This window comes from Strigops habroptila, chromosome 3 (genome assembly GCF_004027225.2).
Source record: "Strigops habroptila isolate Jane chromosome 3, bStrHab1.2.pri, whole genome shotgun sequence".
Classification (NCBI taxonomy): Eukaryota; Metazoa; Chordata; class Aves; order Psittaciformes; family Psittacidae; genus Strigops; species Strigops habroptila.
Window position 1 is genome coordinate 27,015,455 of NC_044279.2, and position 14,507 is coordinate 27,029,961.

Consider the following 14,507-nt stretch of genomic DNA (forward strand, 5'->3'; position numbering starts at 1 on the left):
TGTTAAAATACAGATCTTTTTTAATCTATAGTTTCAGAAGCCTCTGGTTGCCATAAAATTACTTCTTGCCTATTCTCAATAAAATCTCTTTGTTTTGTTCTATCCAAACAAATTTCAGTATGGACTGGAGATGCAAAAGATGTAGAAGATTGCAGAGAATGTAATATAATGATTGGGCCCTGAAGAGGAAATTAGCAGTTGCTAGGGTAGGTATACTGTACTGTAGGGATGTCACAGGTAAAAGTGGTTGCTGTTAGATACATCCTTGCAATGTTTGAGACCATAACCACTCGTGTGAGACATTCCTAATTCAGGAATTGATTCTCATCTGCTAGTAATTCAATTCTTTTACACCTTCAAGAGCTTAAAACTATATAAGCTGATAAATGTTCAGCCAAAGATAGAAATCTTCCATACTTCAGCCCTGAATTCAATGAGATATATAGCTGAATCAATTAAACTGTAGTTTTCCCAAATCATGGGCTACCAACTGCCATGATCAGGTCTTTTTTATTGTTTCTACTGTCAACAACAAGCTTGAGACAGTGACATTGCTGTAGTGTTCTTACTAATTAGTTGACAGGAGACATATTTGCCAAAGGCTTATCAACAAATAAGAATATACATGAAAATGACTTGCATATGTGCACTTGCATGAGTGAGTGTCATGTAGTATGTTTTTTCAGAGATGGGGCAGAAATGTTCTTGAATCAAACCAGCTCTGGAAAAGAAACATTATTTAAAACAATGCTTTCAAACCAATTTTAGGAAAACCGTAAAGGCTTTATGAGAGTACCTAAGTGTCAATGGATCTTAGATCATAAAATAATAAAGAACCTATCCAAAATACAAGATATCAAATGCTTGTATAAACCAGTCTGAAACATGTGAATATAATTAATTGTGAAGCTAAACTTCAGATGAAGAAACTATATGCAATGCTTACAGTGACAATGAAGTAAATATGCATATTCAAATGTACAGTTAAAGAAAACCCAAACCAAATCAAAACCAAACCTTGCTCAGTAATTTGCAGATATTTAAAATCACCAGGACTTAACCCCTTTAGAGTTTTTAAGTTGCCTAGATACCAGTATTTCTTCAGTATGCATGCCAAGAGCTGCTCTGCCCTACCCTGCACAGCTACAATGCTCCTGCCTCCTCCTAAGTTCTGGGCTGCCTTATTCAGCGTGACATATTCCCATGCTAACATACATGAAAGTTAGATATGCAAGGTACCTAAAATAGATATCTAAGGCCATGGCTACACAAGTCTTTTAGTCCAAAATGGGAATGCATTTTTGAAGATAACCTCAGAGTTATCCTCACACAGTGCACTTTGGTTGGCATCACGGGGTGGCTTTGGAGCATGTGAGCTGCATTCCATTCAAATGAAAATAAATCTGAATATGTGCTCTGGAAATGCGCATAGATTTATACATCTGAAGTTGAATTAAACTAATGATTTGTAAACCACAGTTTGTTCTTGCCTCATCAGCTTGGAGGATGTGCATTTGGGTCTTCCCCACTTGAATGCTTAGATTTTCCAAGAATCCCTTTCTGAGCCTAATCTGACTCTCCTAATATTCTCTGGCATGGTCAGCTTAATAATAAAATCCATTTTTTATTTTTCAAACACAACTGCTACTTACTATATCTTATGTATTAACAAAACTATTTCTGCTTTGTTTTTGGTTTGGGGTTTGGGTTTTCTTCGATTGTTTTGTTTTGTTTGGTTTGGGGTTCTTTTCCCCATGATAACCGAGGGAACAGATTTCAGAAACTTTTTCCCACTTATATGTTTCAGTTAAATAATTACAGGAATAGTGTTTTTCTAGGCAGGTTGTCCTTCTGAAACTGGAAGAAATTTACCCTGGCTATGTCATGGCAATGAGTACATTCTTATTTCCAAATATAATGAATTTCTGCTAAGAAATTCATGTCTGTCCAATACTTAGCCTTACTGAACAGACTCCACAGCTTGACATGGGTTTTTAACTTCAGTGCTAGAAACCACCAACTCTCATTGCTTTCTCAGTATTGCCTCTCTCCTTGGTCTTATTTCACAGGGCCATTTCATATATGGAATTATAGCACCTCAAATGAGCCAAGTTTAACCCAGGGTTTGATGTCCCTTTTCTTTTACAGATCACAGCCTTTTCCTAATATTCAGCTAAACATCTTCAGCCTTACTTTTATCTCATTTCTCTTTATTCTATCTAATTCTTTAAGAATAACATTCCTTCTTTATAATCTTTCTTTGAAGGTATTTATAGACTGATATCATGTCCTGCATTTATCCTTTCTATTCTTAACTACAAAAACATAGACTCATCTCTTCACTTGCATCTTTTTGTCCAGTGCTCTTATTGCCATTGTTTGCAACATTTGTTTGCATTCCACATGTAGGTTTGTTTACTTTTAAATGAAAATTTCTGTGAAACTTCCACTTGTGCTGGGTTGACTGTGACCGGATGCCAGGTGCCCACCAAAGTTGCTCTGTCACTCCCCTCTTCAGCTGGACAGGGGAGAGAAAATATAATGAAAGGCTTATGGGTCAAGATAAGGACAGGGAGAGATCACTCATCAATTAGCATCACAGGCAAAACCAGGCTGAACTTGGGGAAATTAATTTACTTTATTACCAATGAAATCAGAGTAGGATAACAAGAAATAAAAACAAAGTCTTAAAACACCTTCCACCTACTCTCCTTCTTCCTGGGCTTAATTTCACTCCTCTTTTTTCTACTAGTCCCTTCTAGTAGCACAGGAGGAGAGGGAAGGGGGGTTGTGGTTAGTTTATCACATATTGTTTCTGTCCCTCCTTCCTCCTCGCACTCTTCTCCTCCTACAGTGTGGGGTCCCTCCCACAACAGACAGTCCTCCATGACCTTCTCCAATGTGAGTCCTTCCCACAGGCTGCAGTTCTTCATGAACTGCTCCAGCGTGAGCCCTTTCCATGGGTGCAGCCCTTCAGGAACAGACTGTTCCAGCATAGGTCCTTTCTGTGGGTGCAGCCCCTCAGGAACAGACTGTTCCAGCATGGGTCGCTTCCATGGGTGCAGCCCTTCAGGAACAGGCTGCTCCAGCGTGGATCCCCCGTGGGTCACCAGTCCTGCAGCAAACCTGCTCCAGCGCGGGCTCCTCTCTCCGCAGGGCCATAGGTCCTGCCAGGAGCCTGCTCCAGCGCGGGCTTCCCACAGAGTCACAGCCTTCTTCGGGCATCCCCCTGCTCCAGTGTGAAGTTCTCCAGGGGCTGCAGGTGGAGATCTGCTCCACCATGGGCTGCACCACAGGCTGCAGGGGAATCTCTGCTCTGGTGCCTGGAGCACCTCCTCCACCTTCTGCACTGACCTTGTGTCTGCAAGGCTGTTTCTTTCACATCTTCTCACTCTTCTCTCTGCTGCTGTTGTTGCACTGCAGTTTTTTCCTGCCTTCTTAACCATGTTATCCTAGAGGCACTACCACTGTTGATGATGGGTTCAGCTTTGGTGGGTCCATCTTGGATCTGGCTGACATTAGCTCCATCAAACATAGGAGAAGCTTCCAGCAGCTTGTCACAGAAGCCACCCTTCTACCCTCCCTGCTACCCAAACCTTATCATGCAAACCCAATACACTTCTCAATGTTTTTTTAAAAAAAATCAAGTAATTTTGAATTTCAGTACAGATAATACTCTGTCTCTCAGGCTAATATATATCTGAAAGGCCACAGAGAGTGGAAAAAAACCTCTATAGTATACATATATATAAAACACTCCTTCTAATCATGAAGTGGTTTCTAGAAAGTTACAAAAAGGTAAATCTGTCCATAGATTATGGTAATTTGATTCTAGATTTTTTTTTTAACTTGGATTTCTGAGGAATGGATGTTATCTCATCAGGTTCCACATGTCTGCACTCCTTTTTCCGTCTGCTCCTCTCCAGTAGTCCTCTAATCTTCTGGCAATTTCAGTTTCAGCCACATTTGAGAATGGATTAGAATCATGAAAGTATGTGATTTCTATAAGATTGATGAAAACGAGTGATTGGGTAGAAAAGATGGAGTTACTAACACTGTCTTCAGAGAAGACAGCTTTACCATAAAAAAGCACAGTTTTATTAGGCACGTCATAATCTAGTCTGCATTTGTGGTTTCTTTCTCTCAGAGATTCCCTAGTATTCAATAAGGCAAAAGCCACAACTGAAGTTTTTCCAATGCCTAATTTTCTTAACGGCAGCTCTTCCCTGTGGATTCTCTATGCTGCAATCTTAACATAATTCAGTTAAGAATTATCAATCAACTACAAGACACAAATCCGGATACAACCAACCTATTTATTAATTCTTGTGATGCTTATTATGTATATTTGTTGCCCTTGTTCTTTCTTAGATTTGCTACTTTTCAGATAGCTGTCATCTACTCTTTTCTTGCAGTATCTTTTGATTGATGAATATATTCACTCTCCCCTCAAATGGAACTTTGCTTCAGATATATTGGCCCTGCATTTTCTGTGTTGTGTTGACATTTGAAACAGACTTCAACCATTTGCTCCTGTTTGGTATCATGTCTGTTCCAGCTCCCCAGTTCATGTCCCACTCGTTGTTCCACACTAATTAGCACAAGAAATGCCCACTAGAATTGAAGAGGTATATGCTTTGTAAAGAAGCTGGACACTTATGCTACTTTAAACCTGACTCTTGCTCACCTTCTGCCTTCAGTTTCCACCTTTGGGTTTGCTAGATATAATTTAAACCTTGATTGCAAGTAGATAGAATCCCTCCTGCTTTGATGTGAAAACCACTTTTTGAGTGATGGAAATTGCAGCTGTGAGTTAAACTGCCAAACTCTCTGCATTGCATGGCAAGTAGGATTGCTGAAAATTGTCATGTTTGAAGCTAAACTGGCCAATGAAAATAATTCAGATGTGGCTTACCCCAGCACTCTTTAAGGGGCTCAGACCTAGATTCGCAAGAAGACACTGGCTAGCTGCCACTGTACGTTCAGTAACTAACTGCAAGTTGAATTCTCAGATTGCTTGCTAAGATTTAGCACTTAAGGCTCAAGCTGCTGAAGTTATCATCTGTAAATTTCTTCATGGGTGCAAGGACTGTCTAGATATGCTTAGAAGAACTTACATCCTGGCAATCCATTTTCCATTTCATTTTCACACAAGAAGAGCTTTCTACCCAGCTTGCTGTCAACAGTGATTTCAGCATTAGTCTTCATTAAAGCTCTGGATCCTTAACGTGGAACCCAGTATTTCAGCATATGTAACAGAGTACTTAAAAGAGTAAGAGCTGCAATGTGGAACATCAGTCTCCTGTGAGGATTTAACTGTGAGTGCTAAACAGAAAGATGCCCAAGAGTGACATCTGCAATGGCATTTGGGTACTTCCAGGTGAAAACATTACTGAATGATCCCTACAGGACCCCTCTATCTGTTCTTTCAGCATCCTATACATTTGCCAACATTCAGAAATCTCTTCCTGCACATACACTGGTCAAACTTCTTGGTTTGGGTTTTTTTTTTAATACATTTGGGTAGCACTTAGACATGCAGTTATAGAGCCTTGCAAAACCCAAGTATACCTCTGCCCCCTACCCTATATGGAGTTACAGTTTGTGTCTTCACAGTTGACATTTTGAAGGCTTTAGGTTAAGCAGTACCTATGCCAGCTGCATTAAGGGACTGAAAAAGGGACAAAAAGTCAAACAAAACTCCATTTTTGAATCATGACAAGTTATCATTAGCTAAGTAAGCCATAGTAACTATTCACCTATGAGTTGAACTAGTTCAAATCACAAAGTGATTCAGAGTTTTACATTTTAATGAGAACCGTCAGTGTCAATTGTGACTTTGTTGTTATTTCAGCTGCAACAACTTTCTATTACATGATCCTTCCCTTGGGCATGGCATTGCTCACCTATCCCATACCTATACTTTATGAAGTGATTTCCTAAGTCCACAGTTGGTGGACTTTGGTCTGAATTCAGAGTTGGACACTAAAAATAATACTTATGATCACAGGACTGCTGAGGAAGACGAGGAGCAAAAACCACCAAGGGAACAAACCCAAGCAAGATAATAAGAATCACAGTTGTATCTGCACAGTTGTATCTGTACCACCTTCTCTGCCTAGGCACTGACTCCAAAGCCAGCTTGAGATTGGCGGTCACAGCCTGAAGTTCTCCTCCTGCCCTAAGACACAGTTTTCCAGCGGGTAGCAAACTTATACAGCAATTTTTTGTGAAAGCAGGACTGCAGATGGTTGTACAGCCACTAGGCTTTTATGTAATCTTCCTTGTGCCTCTAACTTCAATTAATACTCCTCCGATCTCACCTCTTCTCCACTGCCCAAGTGTTTTACAGGAAATGTCTATGGTCGCTGCATTTTTTTATGCTCAAATACCTCAAATGCTCTCAATTGGGCTAACATGGAGTTTGGTGGACTCTGATTTATTAGCTCATGAATTTTGAATTTTAGATCAGCATTATGGACCAACATATTTAGCCCACCCAAGGTGGCCACAGTTCTGTACTTGGACAATTAAAATACTTAAGGTATAAATATGAATGTTCTGGCTAACACCTAACAGTATAATAATTTTCAGAAGTAACAAGTTTTAATGGTTCTCACTTTGTGTGTAAATGCCCAAATTCTTCATAATTTGCACTTCAGGTGCTCACATGTTTTCTTAGATCTACATGCTTCAGAAACCTGATACTTCTGCCATACTTATCTTTTATTGCCAAGAGCCAATAACTTGCTTTTGAATAGGTGCTGTACTGTCCGAACATATCTGTATTTCAGAACCTTGCTGTCTTGGGAACTGAACAGATACCAGGCTGCAAGCAGGGTCAGAGCATATCTTCAGTATTAGGTCCAAAAGGACACTCTTCCATATATTTTCAAAAATCCCACTCATGTTTTCCTGGATTTCAAATTGAAATAGAGGTTCAAGCAAATTGTTAGCCAGCACCAATACTTTGTCTGAACACAGAAACACAGAATCAATACTTTGAAAATCCTCTTACGTACTTCCCATGGCTGAGATGAGATAACAAAGTCATCATTAGAAATAAGATGGATTCCAGTAGTGACCACGGTGATGCTGCCTGGCACTCCTAGATAATGCTGTCCCCTGAGAAGCCTTGCCCTAGTAATTACTTTCTTCTCCCTTTTGTCAACCTATTTGAAATCTATCACTTTTAATGAGTATTTATCTCCAAGTCAGTAAGTCTGTACTAGGTAGCATTTTGCGTAATGTCTCATCTCAGTCCATTATCTATGGTACTCCACCCTATCTATGCAGGCTTCATTCTTACAATTTGCTCCATGTTGACTGACCCTTTCTTAATGCAGAGCCCCTTGGACTCCAGCACCATTCCAATATGGACCTAAGACTCCGTCTGCATGGATAACTGGTGAGATCTGGGTCAGTAATTGCAACATAGAAACTGATTATATTTTTTTAAAACATTGACTATTTTTAATAAGCTGACTTTTAATTATTAATTGGAATCTCCCTAAATATTCGCATATTGATTCCCTTGTATGCCTGAATATTGTGCCTAGAATCTATGTAAAATTAATTGGCCAGAATTTTCCCAGTTATTCCTTCCTGTGATATAGAGTTATTTTTAGTCTCTGAATCCCTAGCTTGATTAACATTATCTGTAAAAGTTCAAAAAGTTCTTTGGGTAGTTCCTTAAAATATTCAGATGCACCATTTCTAAATTTCCAGATGCATCTTATTTAATTCTGTCTAACAGTAGTTAGGAAGCAGAGAAATTATTACAGGACACATGAAGAGAGACCATTATCAAAGGTGGACAAGTCAGCAAACTGCAACTTGCAGGGTCAAGTACTGGCCCTGCAATTAGAATCTGTATATTTTTAATAGTATTAACTAAGCTTATGACTGAACTTATTCTTTAACATTATCCAGTCCCAGTCAGATATCCAGGCCTTGTTGTGCTTGGTACAATACAGGTGAGGGAACAGCCCTCCTCAACAGGCTCAAGCTCTTCCCAAAAGTTGGCATGTAGCTGATTCATTAATTGGCAGATATGGCAGGTAGGGAAGCTTTACAGCCAAGAAAAGGCTACCTATCTCCTTCAGAAAAAAACCCCTACTGAACCAAGGCTGAAACTTTGGGAGGATGACAAAGTCTTCTGATTTGTTGAAAAGGACTATCTTAGAAGTTCCTGGCATAAGTGGAGTTCACTTCTGGTTTCAGGCAACAAGGAGTGTGCTCCAGGAAGATAGTCATCTCTGGTGGTGACAAACGGAATCCATGAAGGAATACTGCAAAAATCACCATGAGACATATATGTTCCTCTCTCTGAGGGATGGCCAGCCAAAGATCATAACCCCTGCAGATGAACAGCAGACAGCACAATGACAGCGTGAGGAAAAGACAAACACAGGGGCAATGGTTTTTCATCTCTAATTGCTTAGTGCATATTTGGGAAAAGTCCATATAAGGAAGATCATCTGTCTTCTCTGCTTTACCACAGTCCACACATGGATGTAATTGTATTCACACAGCAGGTTGCAAGACTGAGCCTGTAAATATATTTAGTAAGTTACAGGCAGACATAAACTAAAACCATGTGTATTTGCTTTTAAAGGCAATCAGCTTCAGTAGTGTTGTCAGCACCTCTGAGAGTCCGCTCCAGGTGTAGACAACCTTATTCTCCATAAACACATTCGGTGAAATAATTCTGATGTTATCCATTTATGAGGATGTTAAGAGGTATGACACCACCCAGTTCTTAGGTGTGCACTGAGGAATTTTTGGAACCTGATTACAGAGCAAGTACTTTCACTGGAAAATCTTGAAGCAATTTCTGTGGGATAAATTTTTGTGCTGTGTTATAAGTGAAGTTTTATTCATGAAGAGACACATTCAGCTACAAGCAGCAAGCAAGTGTAAAGAGTTTTCACTGCTTCAGATGTCAAAATAAAACCCTACTAGGACAGGACACTGGCTTCTGTACGGCAGGAAACTTCATCTTGGAAAAATCAGAGCTGAAAACTAGCAATCTAGATTCAAATGCTCAAAAGTTTCAGAACATGAATGCTGACAGCTTTCATATGGGTTGCTCTTCTATAGATATCAGCAGATGACACTGAGAAAGGTGAGAAAGGTTTGGTTTTATGAAGCAATGAGGGAACATTGCACTTCAGGAAGAACATAGGCATCTATGTTTGTGAGAGCATTTCACAAGATCCCTTCCCACTGATACAGGTTTATTAGTATCTAACAGCACATGTGGGATTTTTAACAATTGTTTTTGAGCATATAATGTTCTCCAGTCGCAAATGGCCCAGAGGAACCCAGATCTTGTAACTTCTTACAAATTAACCACATATTTAATGTGGAAGGACACTTCCCCTTAAAAAGAGGAAAGACTGACCTTTGTTCTTTTTTCACTTTGGACTTGTCTTTACCACAGAAATATGTCATTATGCGTTGTCACAGCCAAAACAGTCTTGATTTTAGGAATTTTAATTAATTTAATTTATTGGCAAGAAACACAAACTTTGCATTATTGAACTGGATTTTGAGAAAAAAGACAGCATAAACAAATACAGAAACACCTAAGCAAATATGTTCCCTTTCAGCAGGCTCATCTTCAGCCAAACACCCTTCCCAGCCTCAGATCCCCTTATTTTCTTACATTTAGTCTACCTCAGTTCCTTTGGTGAGGTGTTGAGAGGCAGAGGAGGTTGGAGGCTCTGTGTGATGGTTGCTTTCCGCAGATCCTAGGTTCTTACTGTGTCGCTCTGCTCCAGAATAATTTGCCCAGGGCTGCCCCTCATGGCTCTCCCTGCCCCAGCATAGGCCACCCATATCTGAAATCACTCAGGGGGTGAGCTCCTCTGGCACAGAGCTCTTCCTTCCAAGAGTGCATCTTGAGCTGTGTCTCCAGCAGTGTCCTCTTCTATACATCTCCTCCATTTCTTCTTCCCCACATCAGCAGACGGTACTTCTTAAACATGTTTTAGCAGAGGAGCCGTGTGCTCCTCTCACTGGCTGGACTTTTGGCACATGATGGAGTGCTAGCACTTGTTTCAGGGCAGCTAGACCCAGCTGTGGACAGGACAAGGCAATTTGTGGCCTACTCCCACAGAGGCCACTCTGCAGCCCCTTGTCAAAACTGTCCAACTTCTATCCAGTACTCCAATAAGGAAGGTAAATGTGTATATATATTTAAGAACATTTTAAAAAGTTAGAAAAACTTGAAGAGGTGAGAGGAGACATTTGAAAAACCTAGAGAAAACAGGACTGTAGGAATGAATTTTTGATCTAGGGTCTTGAAGGTCAAGGATGACAGCATGTAAGTACCTAAATGAAGTTCCAGTTTGGTGAACAGAAGACCTGAACTACAGTCACAGTTCAAATGATGAGGTTTGGACAAAGAAACATGCAGCTAAGGATTGAATGGATCATCAGCATGGAAACTCAACTTGGAATTATGGTCCACCTACCATTATTCTTTCTAGCCTCCCTGGTGCTATTCATTTCACACCACAGATGAAGGGTTAAATTCTCAAGAAGGGCTTAAAACCATGACTTCGAATTTTCAAGGAAACTGCCAACCAGTTACCTCTCCTTATTTCCCAACTCACATTATGCTACATGCCAATGGAAGAAAACTGAACCAGAAGCTAGATGATATGAAACAGTGAGAAGAGTAATGGAGCTGAAGAGGTTTTCCCTGTTTATAAGACGACTGCTCAACCCTTTCTTACCTGTGAACTGTCTCCTGCAGTGAAGTACTAAAATAATGTAATTTCTTTTTACAGAGAAATTACAAAGAGATAAAAGAAAACAAACAAAATACAAGGACCCAGCCTAATACCACTTGATGATGAGGGTGTGCAGCCAAGACACCTGTTCTCAAAACCTTATTTCATCTGAGCTTACATTCTTCATGAAAGATAGAACTGCAAAGCTATCTATCTGCAATTCAGAAGTTCTCATCTCACCCCATCCCTTGCAGTTGCTATTCTATTAAAAATAACAAGGTAAGGGATTAAACAAGGGAGAATATTTAAAAACTTGATATCATCCATTGGTTAGGGTACCTTTCCATGCAGGAAAGATCTCATGTTATATCAATCACAGCTTGAAGAAGGTAAAGGAGGAAGAGGAATTTGAATATATGCCTGATATAAATCTATTCTTTCTAATCTTTTATTGAAGGGGAAGGAGAATCTTACTGCCTTTTGTCATATAGGCATGCTCTGAAAATGCTTATTGTGATGGATCTGTCAAGTAAAAAGGGTGGAGGAGCACATGATTTGTGAATCTCTGAGCATGAATTGGAGCTTCAAGAAATTCAGCACTGCCTAGGCAAGAGACATTTTGTTCATACACAGCTATTGAAACTTGGATTCCTAAAGGGCTGGAGGAAATTTAGTCTGTCATAGGTGCCCTTGAATTGGGGGAATTTTAACTGCTAATGATGACTAAGTATTAAACTGCACTCTCAGAGACTCATTAAGGCCTCTAAGTCACTCTTGCAAATCTATCCCAAAGTGCTAGGTACAACAGCTAGCCATAGCGGACAAGTAAAATAGAGTTTTTAAGGGAGCTAGTATATAGACAAAAAAGGGATTACTTAGTGAAGAAGACAGATGGAGTGAACAATTGAATGACATTTACTAAACAGGAGAGGAAAGTGATAGGGAAAAGGGACAGCTGTAATGAACACAAACATGTAGTAGATAGAGGAATGGTGTGCTAGATTTAAAGGACATCTGGTGTAAGGGACAGCTGAAGTGCATGAGTGACATGCCCTAGGTATAAGGTTGGAAGTGCTGTGCATGAGTGACAGCTGGCTTAGCTATCATGGGTGACATGTCCTCCACAGAGGAATAGAGTGCTGGGTACAAGTGACAGCTAGTGTGTACTTTGTACTTTATGAGTGAAATATCTTTGTTACAGCAGGCAAATATGAGGAAAAATTAGTTGGAGTGCCTGAGCAACATTTTCCTGACCAAAGAAGGAAGAGTTAGGTGCAACACAAAGCTGCAATGCATAGGTAACACAACCTAGAAGGAGAAGAGAGCAGTAAGCGGGACAAGTGCAGTAGGACCAGATTGGATTAAATAACCCTGGTGGGAAGGAGTTGTCATAAGCGTAATGTATGACTGGAGTGTACAACTGATAGGCCACTAGCTGAGAATACTGTCAGTGGTCAAAGCTAACAGAGTTGGCAGCTGGCTGTGGCCCGCGTAATGTAACCATAGTCCTTGATTTTTCCAGCATTTCCCTAAAGGGCATCAAATACTCGGTGCAGATCATCATGGGGATTTCTATAACAAACACTGTAGACTGTTCCTGCTGGCACCATAAGCAGAGGATTTTTAACGGTGTCACTGTATTTTGTCCTTATTTGGACAATTGAAGTAAAGGCGTCACTGAAACATTCTAAAGTCATCCACTCTGCTCTTTTTGGAAGTCATCTCTCAACACTTCTTTTCCCCGCCCCGCTGATGTTCTGCTGCAAAGGTAGATCACTGAAGACACGAGTTTTCAGTCTTTGGGGATTTTTCATATTAATTCCCTCACTCAACAGCAGACTTCTGAAGACGCTTACATACTTGGTAGCTGCTCTGTGATCATGAGGCAGGAAGCCCCCATCATGATCAATGTCACTGGAAAACAGCCGTTATTTTTCTGAGACATTCTTTTTTTCTCTCTCTTTGAGTGTCCAGTCTGTATAAGCACACAGATACATAAGCTCTCATCTTATATTTTATATATCCACATATCCAAAATTACATACATATATATAGGGTTTTGTGTATCATAACTGCAGCAGTCATCATAAACTATAGGACAATTTGCCATACTGTGAATTATTATAGATTAACACAATCAGCAAAAGATGATACAAGGTCAAAAATCATCAATCAGGGATCCAGATGCATAAGCTAGGCTTAAAATTTGTGGAATGTAAATAACAAATAAATGCAAAATGAGGCTACTTCTCATTCATCCAAGTGTGAGGGTGTTCTCAGACTTGCAGTCTTCATGCTGCCTTCTACTCTATAAGAGCTAGAAACTTTTTTCTTTTTAATGAAAATACTAAGCCCCTGTGAAATGTACAACTTCAGGATCCAGGGATTAAGAAAAATATGAAATATCATGAGACGTAAAATAAAATCCCTATGATAGAATCACCTTAACTGGCAATAGTGACGTGGAAGGCCAACTTTAATTTAACCTTGGAGTGTTATGCAACACAGTCCCACAATGCAGGTCACATCTGTGAGGCAGAACCTAGCTCTCAAGGATACTCAACTTCTCTTTTATTGAATATTTTTCATAAGTGTATTGCAGCTTTGGCCTCTGTGCAGACTTATGAAAACAAATACTGTGAAGTATAACATTGTAGACTGCTGTATAGGAACAGACAGGTTTTAAAATGCTTAATTAACCAATCTATCCACACAAATTTCACCAAACACTGTTACTAGTGACCATCTTATACACTTATTAGAGAATGATGCTTGTTCTTACAGCTTGGAATAGCTTTTACCTTGAACTTAATAGATTCTTTGTACGTAAGGCTTAGGTGTAGAGGAATAAATGAAACCCTGACTGTTTTCTCCCAAGTGGACAGGAAATGGCCAGATCCTGGGCTACCTGCCTACGTCCACATATTTGGTGATCAGAATAGCTAAGTAACAATGAAACGCTGGTGGTTTTTTGTTGACATAGTTATCAAAGGGCTCTTTGGAGCTCAAAGATGCCTGCTAGCAGCACAATGTGGTCCACAGCTGCCAGGCAGGTAAGCATGCAATGAGGTTGTATTTAGCAATGGATAACACCAATTTATCTGTAAACCTCAAGCTCTCCAGGGGCTCTGGACAGTGGAAGCTTGCAGTGCATCATGCTTCTTTGAATTTCTAAAGCAAACAATAATCATCCTGAGTAGTAAGAAAGCCCAGCAGAAAAGCTGCCGTTTTAAATGTGAAGATAAAAAGCCATGGGTATAAATGAGGCAATGCGGGGAAAGAAACAGATTTTACTGGGACTTAAACAAACATGCAAGTCCCATTTAGGAAATGAAAATGAAGCCAGTTGTCTTCCAGTTTGGTCAGGGCACTTGGACAGGGCCACCCTGTCAAACCCTTATAGATGTACAGGTATAGGATCTGAGGAAAAGCCACCTAGGTTACTGAGTTGCATCTTCTATCTGACAACAAGCATATTGGATAGTTGTGTTTCATTAACTTCCCAAAACATATCTTGAAACAGGATAGGAATTTTTACTATCAAATGTGATACTGCGAAGTTGTTCTGGGATCTCATTCTTCTGACATTTTTTTCCTCCTTTTAAGCCTGAGTTTATTCCTGAGATCTTTATATCCAGGTATTGTTGTGCTGACAGTTTCACTCTCACAGCACAACTCTTTGTGTAGCTCTTTGGTAGCTTCTAAACATTCAGTAACCGACTATTTTCCTTTTCTTGACATTTTTTACAGTGTCTGTTCTTGCAT